A 19,912-nucleotide genomic window follows, 5' to 3' on the forward strand; every position below is an offset into this window, starting at 1 on the left:
AGGATGGGAAGAAGAAGGCGTTCTGGGATGGGTGGAGGGGATGGCTGGGCTCCACAACCATGTGGCCGTACTTCATGCCACTAAACTTGACTCCCAGAAACAGTTAAGATGGCAAATTTTATGTTATGTGTATTTTACCACAATTAAAAATAAAGTTAAGAAAAAAAAAGAAAAAACCTCTTGGGTCACAAATCCCCTCAGATACGCCTGTGTGGCCAGAGCCGAACCTTCCTGGGAGCTGCAGGCGGCAGGCAGCACCAGCTCAGGGACCTCTGAAGAATGCGTGAGTCACAGGGTGGTTGTCAGGGCTCTGCTGCCCCTGCTGACCACAGAGTGCCCTCGGGAAGGGCGGGTGTGGGACCAGCGTTGAGGGGGGAAGGGAGCTGAAGCAGGTGCTGGGCTGGAGTCTGACGCGGACCAGGCTGGTGGCTGTGGGCCTGGGTTGTGACCAGGGTCAGGCTCCTAGGCACACCCCAAAGAAGTCATTGCAAGATGCTCTGGACATGGAGGAGTGGGGGATGGGCAAAGTGCGTGAAGGCAGCAGGAGATACAGAGTTCCAGTTACGGAAGGAATAAGTCATGGGAATAAAAGGCACAGCATGGGGAACAGAGTCAATGATGCTGTTACAGCACTGTGTGGGGACAGATGGCCACACTGGCTGTGAGCACAGCGGAACACAGAAACTTCTCAGATCACCTTGTTGTACCTGAAACCAATGTAACATTGTGTGTCAACTACGCTCAACGAAGAAGGTGCTCTGACCGAGACATGGGTGCCCCCCACCAGCGTCCAGCCATCCCAGAAAAGGGTTGAGGGGTCTCTGTTTCTCTTCAAAAGATCCCCAGCCCATAGGTCCCCCTCAAAGGCCAAAGAGGCAAATAGAAAGCAGAAATAAGATCCCCCTCTTTCTTTAATACCTTGACACCAAGTTTCTCTTTTTATCTTTTCTTTTTTTTTTTTTAAGATTTTATTTATTTATTTATATGACAGACAGAGATCACAAGTAGGCAGAGAGGCAGGCAGAGAGAGAGAGAGGAAAGCAGGCTCCCTGCTGAGCAGAGAGCCCGATGTGGGGCTCGATCCCAGGACCCCGAGATCATGACCCAAGCTGAAGGCAGAGGCTCAACCCACTTAGCCACCCAGGTGCCCCATCTTTTCTTTTTTTTTTTTAAGCTGACTTTAAAGGAAGATCCTTTGGGTGCCTGGGTGGCTCAATTGCTTAAGAGTCTGCCTTCGGGTTTGTCTCCCTCCCAATCCCATCTTGTTTCATTTACTCTTCTCCTACCCCCTTAACCCCCCATGTTGCCTCTCCTCTCCCTCATATCAGGGAGATCATATGATAGTTGTCTTTCTCCGATTGACTTATTTCGCTAAGCATGATACCCTCTAGTTCCATCCACGTCGTCGCAAATGGCAAGATTTCATTTCTTTTGATGGCTGCATAGTATTCCATTGTGTATATATACCACATCTTCTTTATCCATTCGTCTGTTGATGGACATCTAGGTTCTTTCCATAGTTTGGCTATAGTAGACATTGCTGCTATAAACATTTGGGTGCCCCTTCGGATCACTACGTTTGTATCTTTAGGGTAAATACCCAGCAGTGCAATTGCTAGGTCATAGGGTAGTTCTATTTTCAACATTTTGAGGAACCTCCATGCTGTTTTCCAGAGTGGTTGCACCAGCTTGCATTCCCACCAACAGTGTAGGAGGGTTCCCCTTTCTCCACATCCTCGCCAGCATCTGTCATTTCCTGACTTGTTAATTTTAGCCATTCTGACTGGTGTGAGGTGGTATCTCATTGCGGTTTTGATTTCTATTTCCCTGATGCCGAGTGATGTGGAGCACTTTTTCATGTGTCTGTTGGCCATCTGGATGTCTTCTTTGCAGAAATGTCTGTTCATGTCTTCTGCCCATTTCTTGATTGGATTATTTGTTCTTTGGGTGTTGAGTTTGCTAAGTTCTTTATAGATTTTGGACACTAGCCCTTTATCTGATATGTCATTTGCAAATATCTTCTCCCATTCTGTCAGTTGTCTTTTGGTTTTGTTAACTGTTTCCTTTGCTGTGCAAAAGCTTTTGATCTTGATAAAATCCCAATAGTTCATTTTTGCCCTTACAAACTGAGGGTTGATGGGGGGAGGGGGGTTGGGAGATGGGGGGTGGGGTTATGGACACTGGGGACGGTATGTGCTATGGTGAGTGCTGTGAAGTGTGTAAACCTGGCGATTCACAGACCTGTACCCCTGGGGATAAAAATATATTATATGTTTATAAAAAATAAAATTTTAAAAAGATTAAAAAAAAAAAAAAAAGAGTCTGCCTTCAGCTCAGGTCATGATCCCGGGGTCCTAGGATCGAGTCCCACATCAGGCTCCCTGCTTAGCGGGGAGTCTGTTCCTCCCTCTCCCCCTGTGTCTTCTCCAGCTTGTGCTCTCTCTCACTCACTCTTTCTCTCAAATAAATAAAATCTTTTAAAAAATAATAATAAATAAAAATAAATAAAGGAAGGTCCTTTCTGGCTGATTGGAGTATTTGGCTAGTTTCTGTGCACCAATTAGCAATTTCAGCTTTATTTCTGGTTTTCTCCTTACCAGGAAAATGTAACCCACCTTGGGCTCGGACCCCAAGGGCCCCCTTCATGAGGAGGCTCACCCGCAGGTATCCAGGGAGGAGCTTGGGGACTGGGTTCCAGTGCTCCCTCTGATCCAGGTTCCACAGGCAGGCCCATGGCTCCCCTGGCCCCAGGCTCCTCATCTGATGAGTTAGGGAAATGGTGTCCAGTCAGGGAGTCTAACAGAGGAAATGTAATGTGGGGGCAGTGGTTACAGAGATGCTGGAAGAACTGAAAACCCAATCCCAGACTGAAGTAACAGAAGATTCCATGCACCTTACGTTTGGAAAGGGACCATTATCTGCACCTGAACTCTGGGCAGTCTGGCAGAGCAGGAACCCTGGAAAGGGTCTGTCCAACAAGGGTGCCCACACAGAGCACGGCTGTTAGAGATCCTGGCAGGCTCAGAGTGAGATGGAGGAAACACCCCAGCCTTTCCCTTCCTCCAGTGCTCTGACTTATCCTTTTTCACTGAACCCCCTTGGGCTGAACCCAGCTGGAAGCCAGGCAGCGAGGGAGCCTGGGAGATGTAGTTTGCAAAACAGACTGTTGTAATCCAAAGCAGGACAGCAGAATCCAGGCAAAAGACCAGCGAATCCAGCCACGGCTGTTGTAATCATCCCAGACTCAGAGGGGACTTTTTTCCCCACTTCTTTGGTTCTGTTCTGGCATTTCTGCGTTAGATGTCCCATATGCAAAGGACGTGAGTTAAAGTTAGACAGAAAGGAAACATTTTAATTAGGCGGTAAAGCTCCCTTCCCGAGCCAGCCCATCGCTCAGAACCCCCAAAGTGGATTTTGTGTCCTCTGGCTTCCCCCTTGCCAGACCATGCAACCCCCCCCTCCAATAGACACCTCTGCTCCATGCTGTCTCTCAGCAAGGAGTGGCCTATACTAAGCAGGCATAAGATGTGGACCAGACACAGACGGAGCTGGATTCAACCCAGCCAGGGGGAGGAGGAGGCAGCTTACTGGTTTCCACACCACCTGGAAAAGCAAGAATACTATTTCCTCCACCAGGGCTGGGCTTCCAGGTACAGAGAACAGAGGTCACTGTGGTCCAATGGGCTGAGCATAGGGTAGGAACTCAATTGCTCTTTGTTTCAACTGAGCTGAGGTACCCAACCTTGTGTGACCTTGAGCCAAACACCATTCTTGGGATACAACCTGCTCTACAAGACGAGGAAGACGTGACTAGGAAGGCCAGCTGGAGCACCATGAAAGGTAACCATTGTGCACAGAAACGCCCAGTGATGGCAAAGCCCAGCATTCACGCCGTGCCCTTCCTGAGTTCTGATCTCATACCTGACCTCGCTAGTCCTTCAGACCATCCTGGTGAAGGAAGGGGAGGGACTTCTAGCCACGATGGACAAAGAGAGACACCAAGGCACTGAAAATACACAGCAACCAACATGGCGAGTCAACCCAGCATCAGCTTCAAGGCCAGTAGCGTCAGCCCCCACCTGCTTGAACTGAGCCATAGGGGACCACTTACCTCCTAATGCCAAGGGCCCTGGGGTAGCTCAGGAACATGGCTCTTTGCCATTAGGTCTAGAAAGGACAGGAAGAACAAACGGAAGGAGGGTAAGGGAGGTAAAGAAAAAGAGAGAAAACAGAGATAAGGAAAGGAGCTACGATGGAAAAGGTGGATAGGAACACACAGTTTAGGGAATCGTTCTGTGAGGGGCTCGGGCTCTGCAAAGCTAGGTTTTACCAGCCTTGAAGGCTTTGATGCCTTCCAGCATCATTCGCTGGGACTGGAAATTCACCAGGATGGTTTGAATAAGAAGCCATGCCCCCTCACGCTAATCTGGGGTAGCTCCCATTATCAGCGGGCCTTTTCCTCCCCACCAGGCCCAGCTGACGACACTCGAAGTCCCGTGGCCTCCTCTGTAAGGTGCTATTGTGTAACATGAGAGAACAGATACTCATGTGGGTGTGCTGAAGCTCCAACATGTTTCTCTGCACCTGGCCGGCGGAGTGCTTTCACGCAGGTGGAGAGTGGCACCCGCCGCCTTTCCCTCCAGTTGCCCGTGTCCTCTTCATCCCTCCCACAGACCTGGGCTCCTGTCAAAGACAAGCTCTTACAGAAGCTGGGCAGGTGTCCTTCACCAGGCATGCCAGCCGTTGGAAAAGATGGGACTAAAGTCTGGGTCTTGCATGGGCCTTCTACTCACCTCTCTCTGACAGTCATCCTCCCAGCCGCCCAGAAAGCAGAGCTTCTGCTAAAATAAAAGACGTCTCTTCTCGTGTGATGTCCCAACACCTGCCACCAGATCCAGAAAGGCACACAAATTCCACTTTTGCTCATTTTCACCCCAGGCGTTTTCCAGAAAGTAGAGCCTTGTAAGAGAAAAGCTTCCTGGACCTCAGGTAGGTCTGTAGCAATGAATCCAGGCTCTAATCATGATGGCATCCTATAAACCAGAAAACTCCCCACTTAATAGGCTCACCTCGTCATTGGCCATCACAAAAATTGACTTGGGTTGCTCAATATTGCAATCAATGTGCTTTTCATTTTATTTTATTTTATTTTATTTTATTTTATTTGGTGAGGGGGAAGCTTGGGAAAAATTACATTTATTCTTTGGTTACTGTTGTCTGTCTCAGCCCCCAGAGTAGGTAATCAAACAAGCCATCCTTGGAGCAAAGGCCTCCCTTTCGCATCTCCCCGCCGCGCCTGACAGTGAGGTGGCCAGCCCTCCATCAGGCTGCATGCGGAGCAGACATTCTTGGCCGTTTGAGTCTTGCCATCAAGTTATGGATGGGAACAGGTGCCCATAATTCAGCATAACCCACCGAGCCTGACTTCACTTTCTCTGGAAACCTCTTGATTTAAGAGCACAAGCTCCTGGCTCCTCGCGGGCTAGCCTGTAAACATCTCGGTCTGGATTTGCCGAGGTGGGTTGCTAAATTTAATTGCCAGTTTCCATCCCATGTGACGGTGTGTGACAGGCCAGCTCACTGGGTGAGTTAGCCAAGGGGTTTTAAATAAATGCTTTCTGACGGAAAGGAGGTTAAAGCTCCCTGTGATTCACCAGTGAGCCCGGAGAGTCAGCGGCTCTGGGTTTTACTAGGGAGCCGCAGCGTGTTAATCTCCTAGCTCGCTCACAGCTTCCCACTGGCCACATGGAGAGGGATAAGAGGCCTGTGCGAAGAGCTCCAGCCAGATCCCGAGGCCTCGCCAGCCGGGGCTGTCCCAGATCTCAATGACCTTGGTTGGAACACAAACAGCTACGGGGACCAGCCTCAGCTTCTCCATCTGGAAAGAGGAACTGTTCACATAAAGTCAGGAGTGGCAGCAAATATTTCGAACTTTCGGGAGGCATGCCACTGAGACACAAACACGGTACTATTGGTGAAAGCATCCACACCAGCCCAGACAACAAGCCCTCCAAGAAAGCAGCGTTAGTCTTGCCCATGGCCTTGAAAGAAAGATGAAATAAAATGCTGACGAGGGGGGCGCCTGGGTGGCTCAGCGGGTTAAAGCCTCTGCCTTCGGCTCAGGTCATGATCCCAGGGTTCTGGGATCATGCCCCACATCCGGTTCTCTGCTCGGCGGGGAGCCTGCTTCCTCCTCTCTCTCTGCCTGCCTCTCTGCCTACTTGTGATCTCTCTGTCAAATAAATAAATAAAATCTTTAAAAAAAAAAAATGCTGACGAGGTCTGTATCCTCCCTATTTCCTCGGGAAGCCCTCTTGTCGTTGAACACACGCTCTCTCTGCCTTCGCAAGTTACTCCACTGGTCGGAGCCACGGGAGCATGACCTCACCAAGAAGCCTGGGAGAAATGCAGAGTCTCGGGCCCCCGTCCATCCCTGCGGAGTCTGAATGTGCTGCCTAACCAGCTCCCCCAGGGAGGCAGAGGTGTTTTAAATTTTGAGAACCCCTGGTCTCAGGTGGTGCTTGTCAAACTTTAGCACACATTCGAATTCCCTGGAAAGCTTGTTGAAACATCACTGGGCCCCGTCTGCAGAATTTCAGATTCAGTCGGTCTGGGATGGGGTTGGATAATGTGCATGCCTCCAGGTTCCCTGGTGATGATAATGCTGCTTGTCTGGGAGCCTCACTTTGAGAACCAGTGCTGGGTATTCCCTGTGGCAGATCTTTTGGGGGGTGCCTTTCTCCCCAGGCCACTGAGGGTTCGTGATAGCATAGTATCTCTTCTTTGCCTACCCGGGCCTGTGGAATTAGTGCATCCTGCTCTCACCGTGTCTCAACGTCTAGCTCTTAAATCATCTTTGAGCTCTTGAATTCAGTCCGTGTTTCTCTTTCTCCCTTTTACTAGGACGGACAGAGCGCCAAAGAGCAGGTGTCATCCTAAAATGGAAGGAGTTCATGAAAATCTTCCTTCTTCCTCCACCCTGGTGGTTCTAACATTCTGCTTTATTTTTTCCACTAGAGTTATGCTGCTGGTTAAGGAGCTCGTAATGACATGACTAGCCCAGGACAACCAAGTTTTCTTTACTACAGGACCATTTGTCCTGTTCCATTTTCATCACACAAGCAACATGGTGACACATTTATTTAAAACAATGTAACACTGGAGAATAATGAATTAAAAGCAAAAGTCGACCATGATGTCCCCATCCTCCCATCCCCTATTTTATTCTCCTCCCAGAGCTAATGATGATTGGCAGTTTACGTGTTTATCCTTTGGTGCTCTTAATATTTTCAAATCAATGTAAACATAATAGATAGGCATGCAGACATGTATCTGCATATATTTGTGTGATCATAGCCTAAGTGTTGTTCTGCAACTTTATTAACTAGCAGTATTTCTTGGGGATCCTTTAAAATCAATAAATAAACTCTTCTGCAGTCACTTAAAAATGGCATGCCTATATTCCATAACATGGATATATCATATTTAACCATTCTATCGGTGGCTTTTTATGTTTACCCCAGAATTTCGCTATTATGAACATTATTAAATTAACGTTGTCATGAATTCAACGGAGAAGTAGCCTGCCAAAAGGTGGTGTCAATTTAAAGGACCCCCAGCCACTGTGAAACTGTTTATTTCTGACCATTTCCCAGGGCTGGCTATGAACAGTCTTTCACATTTTTACCAATATATGAAAGATCTCTCATTATCTGAATGTGCATTTACCCGATTACCATATTCCTTATTCAGATTGTCTCTCCTTTTTCTCAAGGGTGGTTGGGGTTTTTTTTTTGATTTGTTTATTTGTTTGTTTGTTTTGTTTATTTGGTTTTTTGTGGGGGTTTTTTTGTTCGTTTGTTTGTTTTGTTTTGTTTTGGGTTGGGGGACAGTAAGAACAGTAGTCTGGACCTCAGTCTTTGGTCTATGAAAAATGTTGCAAAGTTTCATCCAAGTCTCTCACCTGACTCTTCCTCACATTTTGTCATCTTTTGTCCTCTAGAACTTCTAGTTTTTGTATAGTTTGTAATACACTTTCCGTGGAATCCATGCATTGACAGAAATCCAATTCTTCCAATCGGCATTCTTCGGAGGCAAAATAGTCGTTTCAGCCATGAATGGAAAGAACTTGGGAGAGGCAGTTGTAAGTAAAACCTAGCAGGGAACTAAAGGAATCAATAAAGGAAGAGGCAAAACGGGAGTCGTAGGGGACTGCCATTGGGCCACGATTCTCCACCAGCCTCTTGCGTTTCTGCCCATCTCGCAGGCAGAGGCAGTGACCCCCTCTGCTCCCGATGATGTCTGGGAAAGACACCCCTTTCCCAGGATGTCTGCATAGAGAACAGCCCTGAAAGAGAGAGGAAGCATCTCTCTCTGGGTCTCAGGGCTGGTTCGTTGACTGTCCAGCATGATAAGGATAAAGCCTTCTCCAGGAAAAGGTTGCAGTGTTGCACTACTCATTAGTGTTAAAAGATTGGGGTTTCCCGAACTTGAAAGGGTAGAGGTGTCTTCTGGGTCAGTTGGCCCACCCGTGGGAACCGTGGCTTGGAGAATCCGCATGAGAAAAAGATGATACTTTGGTTCCTGCTGTTGCTGTGAGTATTACGTTGTCCATTGTCTCTAACCCAGAGGTCTCAAAAGTTTCCGCCAGCATCCAAGTAGACAAAAATCTCAGAACCTTCACCTTTCTTGACAGACGCCAGGCAGTGGGAAATTAAAACACTTCACAAACTTGGCACTTGTTTCAGTTAGACTTAACTGCTTACAGTACAGAACTCACCCAATCAAGTTTTTCTCTTAAACTGAGCAGTCCTTCAATGGTCAAAGAGAGAAATCAGTTGTTAAAAAAAGTTCCATTTTGGGGCGCCTGGGTGGCTCAGTGGGTTAAAGCCTCTGCCTTCGGCTCAGGTCCCAATCCCAGGGTCCTGGGATCGAGTTCCGCATCGGGCTCTCTGCTCAGCGGGGAGCCTGCTTCCTCCTCTCTCTCTCTCTCTCTCTGCCTACCTCTCTGCCTGCTTGTGATCTCTGTCTGTCAAATAAATAAATAAAATCTTTAAAAAAAATTTCCATTTTGTGTATCGTTGCCGCAAGTCTAACATTCAAAGTGTGTTTCCATGTAGGTGAAGTAGATGTGGTCTGTTCAACTCCAGAGAAATGAACAGGTAGGCAGAAAAAGTTCAGCTCAATACAGAAGGAAAAAATTGTTAACAATTAGAGCCATCCAAAGTGAATCCGTTTTGAGGGCATAAGCTCACTGCTGGTTTAGGTGGCCACTTACAGGACCTCTGTGTCTGTTCACATCTATGTTGCTGCTGGTGAGGAAGGCTGTTTCAGTGGACCATCTAATCAGATTTATTTTCATGCCCAGTAATGGAGGGGAGCTAGTGGATCTAGCTGGGACCCTCAGAAAGCTGCCCTTGGCATGACCATCATGAGTTTAAGGGATCAGTCTTGTAGAAACTCAGATCGAGCTCACCTGAAGCAAGTTGGGCCTGGAGAACGGATTCAAGCTAACCAGGTTCACCACGACGAGAGCCTGATTTACTAACCTAAGAGCCAGCGCCTTAAATGTAAAGCAAAAGACACACTTTTCCAATGAAGACAATTTTCTAGTCCAACATCCACAGCACCCTACCCCTCTCCAGCTGCTAGGTACTAAGGAAACAGAATTAATCACCACGTTTGCCGAGTTCACCAGACCAAGCAAAAGGGATTGAATGACCCCGGAGCTTGCTTCGTCTGGTAGAACGCATTAGGTAGTTGCATTAGGGGGTGATGAAAAATCTCTTCCCCAGTGAAGAATAGATTTTTTTAATGACCCGCATGGTTTTGTTCACCAAACACAATGTCTTTCTCCTTTGACTGGCCTGGAAATAGTCACCAATTCTTAGCATCATTCTCCCTTGCTAGATCCCAAGAGGCTCACTGCCTTACTACTTGTACTTATATAACAGTTTTGTGCATTGTAACATGTGTATGCGATATTTGTTGTTTTTTTTAAAGATTTTATTTATTTATTTGACAGAGAGAGAGAAAGAGAGAGTGAGAGAGGGAACATGAGCAAGAGAAGTGGAAGAGGGAGAAGCAGGCTTCCTGCTGAGCAGAGAGTCCAACATGGGTCTCGATCCCAGGACCCTGAGATCATAACCTGAGCTGAAGGCAGACATTAAACTAACTGAGCCACCTAGGTGCCCTGCAATATTGCTTATGAGTCTCCTCTTCAGTCAGGAGCTTTGTAAAGATATCTCAGCAAATACCTTCATTTCATCAGTAATAAAAGTGTGTAATGCATCCCTAGATTTATTTTCTCCGTCCCAGCTCATCTGTCTGCTAGGTGGCTACCCTTGTACAGGATCACATAACTTCTAGAAGCTTCTGTTTCCTCATCTGTAAAAGATTACAGTACCTACTTTTGATTAAAGATCAACAATCATCTATATAAAAATACCTTATAATATCTAAAGGCCTAAAGGGTTGTAAAGTAATAATAATACCAGTAATCATAACAGCAGGTAGGCCTCGTTACAACTGATGGCTTTCCCGCATCGAGCTCATCCCCTCTGTGGTGTGAGGGTCTTATTAACTTTTAGCTTTCCATTTTAATTAGCACTTGTTCTTTTTTAAATCTGGTCCTACATCCTAGTTTCCACCTCACTTTGGAGACCAGAGCTGTCTCTGTAATGTTAAGGACTGAGAGATGTCTTTGTCCTGCCCTGCAAATGTGGATCCTATGAGACACTGTGTGCAGAGGGCTGTTCTCAACAGCAGTGTTGCAGTGGGAAGAGTCTGGGTCAGGAAGCAGTTTCATAGGGGCTCATCTGGGTCTTTTTGCTGTGAGCAGGATGTTCTGTTGGTGAAGAAAGCGACGAGATTGCTGGCAGACAAAGGGAGGCATAGGCTGCCCAGCCCCATGGGCAGCAGAGCTGGTGGCTAAGAAACCAAGACTGTTACACTTAGCATCACAGACAGGAGGGTGATGTGATTCACCTTGCACATCCCAGAACAGGGCGCTTCCCAGCTGCTCCGGGCAGGACGGTCACCTCGCTGCCATAGAACTTGTCAGTTTCTCCTTTGATCTGGGAGTCCTATCTGGAAGAAGGAAACTCAGAAGTGTATCAAAAAAGAGAAGTAGAAGAAAGAAAGAAGAAAGAAAGAAAGAAAGAAAGAAAGAAAGAAAGAAAGAAAGAAAGAAAGAAAAAAGAGACATGACCCCAATTCTAAAATGAAAGGATTTTTAACTCAAAGAAGCTAAAGGGCCATGACTTTGAGCTTCCCTGAGTTAGTTCATTGATTTTCAGTGCCAAAAACCAACACCAGTTTTAACCAGGTAATCCACTTACTGAAGCTGGAACCCAAGGTGTGAAAATTTCCGTGTTGACAGAGTTTTGCATCAGCGGCGGCCGCTCTGCAACATGTAAAAACGTGTAGTTTAATTTTAGCTTTATAATAAATAAGTGCTTTCCCGAACCTACTCAGGAGCACAGGCTGTCACTAGGTCCACAGGTGTGCTCTGAAATCAGACACCACCAAGAGATTCCATCCTGCTAAAATGCGCAAGAGCTGGGACAAAGTCATCCATCATCTTTTTTTCTGTTTTTGTGAACTGTCCCAACAAGCGTGAGTTTCCCAGCTAAATCCTGTAGTCAAGTTCTGTTGCAAATATATAAAGCCAGTGTGTATATGTGAGGGGAGGGGAGAGGGAGGGTGAGCCTGGGCAAATGTGTGTATGTTCTGTATTAAAAAGTGTCCAAAAAAGAGTAATAAATAAGATAAAGAATTGAGGTACCAAAGATCATAATTAAAGAAGGTTGGGAACAGTCAGATGGTATGAGGTCATCCATTCAACCAACCCCATTCGTTGGGTTCCTTCTATGTTCCAGGCACTGGGCTGGGTCCCAGGGTGGCTGGAACCACCAAGCCAGCTCTCAAGAAACTCCCAGCCTTAATGACTACAGGAGCCATGGTGACACCAAGCAGAAGAGCCATATGGTTGGTCAGGTGGAACATTTGCTCTGGAAGTTCTGTGAGTGGTGGTCATCACCATTTATCATCTTCCAGGACTTCTGGAGACACCTGAGGGGGGCCTTGTTGAACAAATCTTTCAGGGATGAAGGCTATTGTGTATCCTACAAAGAAATATGAGGTACATAGGCAAAAAGAACAGGGTATGTGGATGGATTTATGAAATGTAAGGAAAGGGAAAATATTTCATCTGGGGAAGGAATACACAAAGACTTTTCTAATTCTTAGCCATTAAATGTACAATACAAAATTAAACCTTGTCCCTGTGAATAAGAATAATGCCTAGGGATGCCTGGGTGGCTCAGTCGGTTAAGCATCAGTCTTTAGCTCAGGTCATGATCCCGGTGTCCTGGGATTGAGTCCCATGTCTGGCTCTCTGCTCAGCAAGAAGTCTGCTTCTCCCTCTGCCTGCCGCTCCTCCTGCTTGTGCACTCATGCTCTCTTTCTCTCTCTCCCTCTCTGACAAATAAATAAATAAAATCTTTAGAAGAAGAAAAGGTGGAGGAAGAGGAGGAGGAGGAGGAGAAGAAGAAGGGGAAGGAGAAGAAGAAGAGGGACGCCTAAGGCAGGAATGGGCCCCAGTTTCCTTTTCCTACTGATGTTGGATATAACAATTTCCCTAGAGGGGAAATTGCATTCCACCTTGAACTCTTAGGTAACTTCAACCACAAACTCATCACGATATTTGGAGGTTAATGGAGCAACAGAGGTGTCCACAAGCCCAGCTACTCAACTTCTGGTTAAGAAGTCACCTCCTCCAGAAAACTATGCTGAATCAGATTCGTTCCTCTGATGGCTGCATGCCTACTGTGTGCCAAGTGCCATGGTGGAGGGTAGCCAGTGTCCAGGGTTCTGTGAGTCAGCATCCTGACTCCCACTGAAATGCCTGTGCTCTTTGTTCCTGACCCCCAAGCATCTAGATGCCCACAGCTCTCACCACCCTCTTCTCTGATTGTTCAGTTGATTGTCTGAATCCCCTGCTAATCTGTGAAGTCCTTGGGTAAGGACCATGGCTTTTATCTTTGTATTCCCAAAGCCCGGCATGTTCTGAGAATAGAAGCAGCTACCTTCCTCATATTTCTTCTTACTTATTAAAGCATTTTATTGCACATGCTTGAAACACACACATAAAGGGTGGCTCATTACACAAAAACTTTTCATTTTCTTTTACTTTTCATTTCTTTTTGAATACTTCGTGTATGAATATATTTATGTATACATGGATGCATATATTTATTTATTTTGAGAGAGAGCGCGTGTGCAGTGGGGGAAGAGGGGCAGAGGGAGAGGGAGTGAGAGAATCCCAAGCAGGCTCCAAGCCCAGCGCGGAGCCCGACACAGGGCACGATCTCATGACCCTGAGACCATGACCTGAGCCAAAATCAAAAGTCAGACGCTCCATGACTGAGCCACCGAGGCATCCTCATGTATGAATATCTTTAAACATTCCCACTCATCTTTGTCATGCACTGTGATCATTTTCCATGCAAACATAACAACATTCAATGGGTATGCAGAATCGCTGAAATCATACAACTGGTATTTTACAATATCATATAGTTCACATATTTTGATTCTTATTGGAACAATGGAAACACTGAATAAAATGAACCAAACCAAGTTTATTGCACCTCTTGTTATGCGCACCTTCTACCAGCACTTTCTATCTTCAGCGTATTGAAAGGAAGGAAAGACCAAACAAAAAAGGAGCTCTTGGGTTACCCTACCTGACCCTATTCTTCTCCATCATCATTTTCAGCCAGAGTGGTGAGCTAATACAGGGAATGACATGAGTGAGACAGAGTATGATAGGGTTTCCTGGTTGCTGGTGTTTCTTGGAACACCATGACCTTCTTTCTGCATTGGAAGCACATTCTAATTCTACCTGGAAAGTGTGGCCTCTCTCCCTCCCTCCCCACATCCTGTCCTTACCTAACTTCCTCTTCCCAGTTTACTTGGTCATAGACATCACACACTTTGCCTTAGGCTCATTTTAAGTGTTGCTTGATTTGCTTGTGTCATGGGTCATCTGGGATTCTGTGCTCATGGCAGGTCATGAGCTACACATGGTGGGGCCCCAGGGAAGGGTAGATATGTATATTACAAGTATCTTCTCCACTCACACGTACATTCCAATGTCCTTTGGACTTCACTCACAGAAAGCAACTACAAAGATAAAATTGTTAAGAAGCTCGAGATAGCAATAGCCAAGCATTGTCAGAGTGTGGAACCCTTCTGAACATGGGACCCTGTGTATCCTTATAGGTCACATGCGCCTGAAGTGGGCCTTGGCTGTCCTAAACAGTCACGATCAATCAGACCTCCTTTTTGAGCAACAGCTGCATTGAAAACAGCTAAAAGAGAAAGCTCATAACTTCAAGATTGTAACAGTTAAAGGAGTATCCAAAGTCAGACACACTGAGAATATTACAATGTGACTTTAAAAGCCATTAGATGGGACTCTGACATTCTATTAAATTCAACAAACATTTATTGTGCTCAGCGCAATCCAAAAACCTGCCAGGAGAAGGGTGGGTAGGGGAGTATTCCTTGAATGAATAGACACTGTCCCTGACCTCAAGAACACTAGTCTCACTAGGGAGACAGAGAGCTACAGAAAACCATATTGCCAGACAGATTACAGCCACTGCTGCGATGGTAAAAAATAAGCAGTGTGAAGCAAACGGAGGGAATATTAGACTCTAACTGGAAAGACAGAGATTTATGAGCAATAGATAACTTTGAAAATGGTCCTTAAAGATGAGTAAAATATTGATAGAGGGTAAGGAAAGAACATTTGTCTTAGCTTGGATTCCTCCAAGAAGCAGAGCCTGAGACAAGGGTTTCCACAAGGGTAGTTATCTTAGAAAGTGATCCCGAAGAGGGAAAGCCAACCCAAAGGTGTATTACTGAGCTTGGTAGTACTTTGGGAAAATGGAGCTCAGTCCCACTGCAAACTACTGAGGAGCCATACAGAAGGCACCTTCACCCCAAGACCATGGGACAGCAGGCTCCCCACCTCCACCTGTCCAAGGCTGTCCCAGGACTATTCATGAACTCCTTAGCATTTCCAGGTTTGCACATGCCCAGGAAGAGCTGAGCAGGCTTCCCCAGTTACGCCACCCTGCAGTGGAAGAGAAGCCCAGAGGCAGAGAAGGTATCTGCCGTGCAGCTGAAGTGAGGTGTGGTCAGGCTACACCTGGGCACAGCCAGTTGCCACAGCAACACGCGGAACAAAAAGGCGTGGTGTGAGAGCAGCAGCAGAGATGTTCTGTACAACATCTTGCCCCGCGCTTCTCAAACTTGAGCGTGCGTCAGAGTCCCTGGAGGGCTTGTTAACACAGACCCATGGGCCCCACCCCAGCGTTTCTGGTTCAGTAGATGTAGAGCAGGGATTGAGAATTAACATTTCTAGTACATTCCTTATATTGGCATTAGGGCTTTTAAAGACAGTCGTCCACTCTGTACAGGGATACAAGACTAATCAAGAAGGAAAAAGGGAAGTTTCCAAAAACAAAACAACAACAGGAACAAAACAAACCAAAAAAATGTACACGTATCTCCAGGAAGAGCATTAATTGATTTCATCATAACAAGAATAGAATTGGCATACATTCCTGTGTGTTCATCACCACTGATAATATAATGAGAATTTCGACAGCCAAGAGTAAAGAGGAGGTTGCTGTTACTTATTGTTCGTGCTTCATTCCCACCTCAGTCCAGATCCATTCTCTGCGCTTCTCTGTGCCAGGGACAGGATCATCCACGCTCCCATCAGAGTCACCACGAGGAAACCAAAAAGTGGGAGAAGACGGAGTTGGGGTATTCATTCTCTCCGCATCCTCCATGTCTCTCCAAAGGGCTGTTGGTGGCTCTATCATCACGCGGCTACCATCCTATGGGAGCCTCCCCTGGTACATTTCTCCTCGGGCTTTGACAACCCTATCCCCACCCCTCATGGCCCCTCAGCCCTCGGGGAGCTCAAGGCTCCTGGGTGCCTTGCCATCCTGTGTTGGTTCCTTTACCTCTGCCCAAAGTGCCTTATTCATATTCTTTTTAATTCAATCATCTTCTCTCTATCAGGATCGTGACTAATCACAGTACCTCAAGGGAAAAAAAAAATAGAGCCAGATAAAGCTACATAAGCAGATCAGTATTTCTGAGGCTTTGGTATGAAGAAAAACCTGATTAACACTCAAGGTGATATTGAAATTTTAAGATGTAACTATGGGATAAAATTAGATATAAAGCGAAAAAGTGGATGAATGAACACATCAAGATAAACCAAGGCCTTGAAACGATTGCTGAGATTAAAGCTATATGAAAAAAAGCGAGAAGACCTCAGTGGAATCAGATTTTTCTTTCGCACCCCGAGGAATTTGCTCTCGGCAAGAGAGAGGCTCCCAGAGCAGTACGTTGTGCGCTGTATAAAACACTTCCCCAGCTCTGCGCGCTCTGGGAACATGGAATACTGGCAGGAGAAAAGAAAGTGTGATTTAGACTGTGGACATGAAAGCCCTCAGAAGCATCTTGGGAAACACAAGATAAGATCAGACCAGAAATTAATCAGAGAACACAGCGATAAGGTAACATGTTGCAATCAATTTAAAGTTCACATCTTGCTTGATATATGCATCCATAATAAAATCCATCAAAAGCTGGTGGCTCTTGGGTGAGTTTTAACTCTCTTCTTTGGCACTCCCCGTCCCTACCCCCAAGCCCCAGGCTCTGCCTAGAGCTCCCGGTTCAGCGTCTCCGGGAACACCAGATGCTTTGCCTTCCATCGTCAGGAACCATGGGCCAGTTAGAGTGGAAGGAGGAGGCACCATGTTCCTCAGCAAGGACGGCCAGTTACTTCAGACCTCAAAGGGACTTTTCTAAGTGAGGCGCTTAAGTGAGACGGTGGGTGTTGTACGGGGAGGGAGGATTTTGTTTAAGCCTTACAGCTCTTCTAAAAGGCCCTCTGTTCTTTTTTTACTCTGTTTACACTGTGCCCTGTTGTTTTCCAGATTTCCAAGGTTAAATCCGGCACCCCTATTAACACTGTTTGAGTCCTTCAGAATTTCCAGAGCTTCTCTGCTAATCCGATGTGTGTAGTGCTTTTCTTTTAGCTGAGCATGAATGTAGAGCAAATCAATGCTTTTGTTCACTACAGCAGAACTTTTCCCCATGTGATCATCTAAGATGTGGTCTGTGTCCTTAATCTTCTTATCAATGAGTCATTCCAGTTTATTGGTTACCGTGAGAGGGATGTGATTGTCATCACAAAAATAGTTGATGTTTATTGAACATGTACTATGTGCTAGGTGATGCATATTTAAGTATTTAATCTTATAGTAATCCCATGAGTTCGCCCCATTTTTACAAATGAAGAAATTGAGCTCAAGAGATTAATAGACATATCCAAGATCATGGAGCCAGTAGATGGCCGAGCTGGGCCACGAAGCCACTTAGCCCTCTCTTTAACCTAATTGTTCTAGACCAAGTTTGAGTTATCCACCCCAGGGGACATGTGGCAATATCTGGAGATACTTTGTGTGGTCATGACCAAGGGAAGAGCATAGGGCAGCTCTTAAAAACCCTACCATGCACAGGACAGCCCCGCACAAAGAACTATCCAGTCCAGAACGTCAAGAGTGCCAAGGTTGAGCGAACTTGGTCTGACCACTGTGCTGTACAATAGGATTCGAATCCTTTTCTGTTTGTTTGTTTTCATGTCTTTGCACTTGGTAGGATGTCTTTGTTGGAATAAGTTCTAACAATGTCTCTTTCACATCTACCCTTGATGTATGAGGTAAGAAAGCCCTTCCCCCCCCCCCCCACCCCCCCCCCCCTTTTCTCTCTTCTCTCCCCCCAGTTGGAACGAGGGGCTGATTAACTGCTTAGCGGAGCATTCATTCTGTAAGAACAGAATGTCGAACTCCGATGTTCTGTGATGGGCTGTCTGGCTCTGGGGTTGATTCGGCAAGTTCCACCTGGGCAGCTTTGCTGATGGCTTCCCCCCCCACCCCAGTTACCATAGGAAGTTGAAAGGAAAAAAAGAATTCTCTCACAATTTCCTTGGCTTTTCCTATACTTTGAAATAGCATACCAATTCTACAGTAAGTAGCTTGAAAAAAAATATAGGAGCAGAGCTGAGAAGATAGACTTTCAGCTTTTATCGAAAGTCTTTGGTGCCTAGAGGCTCATCTATTTGGGGCGATACAATGTTCAGCTCGTGTGCATTTGCCTTGGGTTGGAGGCACTGAAAGCCAGCACCTTGCTATCAGGACGTGGCTGTTCCTTCTCCCCAGATCCGCACTCTTGTTTCTTTGAGGTTAATACATCCTGCCAAAGGGGGAAGGCCACCTTCTCATGCTATTTATGAACTGAAGGGATGCCGGAAGATTAAATAACGTTTGAAAAGACGTCTGCAAAAAATGAGACCCAGAGGCAACTTTGGAAACTTCCAGAAGGGTAGAGAAACTTGGAAAATAGAGGTCACCATCAAAATGTGATAATAACCATTTTTAAGCACTTGATGAGCAGAAATGTCTTGAAACATATCTGTGTCCCAGCCATGAAGTACGAGTACCCTGACTGAGAAAAGCCATGGGAGACAGACACAGGTGAGCAGCCCCGACAGCATTACAGGAACCACAGCCCTTCAGGGAACGCTTCACCTGAGCAGTCCTCAGCCCCAAAGCCCCAGTGCTCTGTGCCCTTCTTCCTCGTGGAGCTCAGCTTGGCAACAACAGAATGGGGAAGAAGCAACATCTGTAAGGCAAACACTCTGAACCTCAGTATACAGTATAGTCCAGACTGTAGTGGTCTGGCGATTTGGGGGCTTGGGGTGGGGTCTGAGGTGGGACCTGAGATTCTGATTGCTGTTGGGCTTGCAAGCAAAGCCTGCCTGCTGGTCCTCAGAGCTCACTCCAAGCACCAAGGATCTAAGGAGGAAGTAACAAGGACTCTGGACCACTGCAAAGCCAGACAAGGCTTCCCAGACACAGATTTTGATCAGACCACGCCCCTGCACTTTGCCGTCAGAGTGAAGTTCAAACCGTTGCTTGGCCATTCGAGACTCTGGGCAGCCTGGCACCAGCTTGCCTGTCTGGTCATCAGCCTGTATCTCTCCCTGCTCCGGCTGTACTCAGCTCTCCCCAAACGCAGCATCAAGCCCCTCCACATCCTCTCACTTTTATTGTGCTCCCACCTCCACTGGCAAAATCCTCCTCCCGGGACACCTGCACTCCATGACTGCCTCCCCATCCCTTGACACTTCCTTCTCCAAAGCCTTGGCCACGTCCCATGGCCACGTTCATATACCTCTAATAAAGCACATAGGATGTCATATTACATTTTACTCAAGTTTGCACTAAACTGGAAGTCCTCGGGGGCAGAAACTTTACCTTCTTTATTCAGGTTACCCCACACCTTCACACAGTTCCCTGGCAATGGGTATTTATTTGTTAAATAAGTGAAAGAAGAATGTGTCATGCCCATTCCCGAGATTTTCCTCTTTTCTTCTCTTTTTTCAAAGGTCTCTAGGGTCTTAAAGTTTGGGAATTTATATTTGAAGTGTGTAGTTTTGGGTTTTTTTAAAGATTTTATTTATTTATTTATTTATTTATTTGTTTGTCAGAGAGAGAGAGTGCACACAAGCAGGCAGTGTGGCAGGCAGAGGTAGAGAGAGAAGCAGGCTCCCTGCCGAGCAAGCAGCCCAATGCGGGACTCGATCCCAGGACCCTGGGATCATGACCTGAGCTGAAGGCAGCGGCTTAATCGACTGAGCCACCCAGGTGTCCCTGAAGTGGTTTTTAAATAAGCATAGTAAGAGCTAGCTTTTACAGAATGTTTACTATACATTAGACATAGTTCTAAGCTCTTCTGTTTTGTGAAGGCATTCCAT

At 46.4% G+C, this 19,912-nt stretch overlaps 1 long non-coding RNA gene across 1 annotated transcript; it reads right to left on the reverse strand.

The window, feature by feature from the left end:
• Window positions 1-681: 681 nt before the first annotated feature.
• Window positions 682-2,922, reverse strand: LOC111156651. Its single transcript, XR_002641249.1, has 3 exons — window positions 2,894-2,922; window positions 2,616-2,796; window positions 682-707 (listed from the first exon to the last, which is right to left on the reverse strand). It is a non-coding gene; the product is annotated as an uncharacterized LOC111156651 (long non-coding RNA).
• Between the last annotated feature and the right edge of the window lie 16,990 nt (window positions 2,923-19,912).

Source organism: Enhydra lutris, unplaced genomic scaffold (genome assembly GCF_002288905.1).
Source record: "Enhydra lutris kenyoni isolate GAN:26980312 unplaced genomic scaffold, ASM228890v2 scaffoldscaffold48, whole genome shotgun sequence".
NCBI lineage: Eukaryota > Metazoa > Chordata > Mammalia > Carnivora > Mustelidae > Enhydra > Enhydra lutris.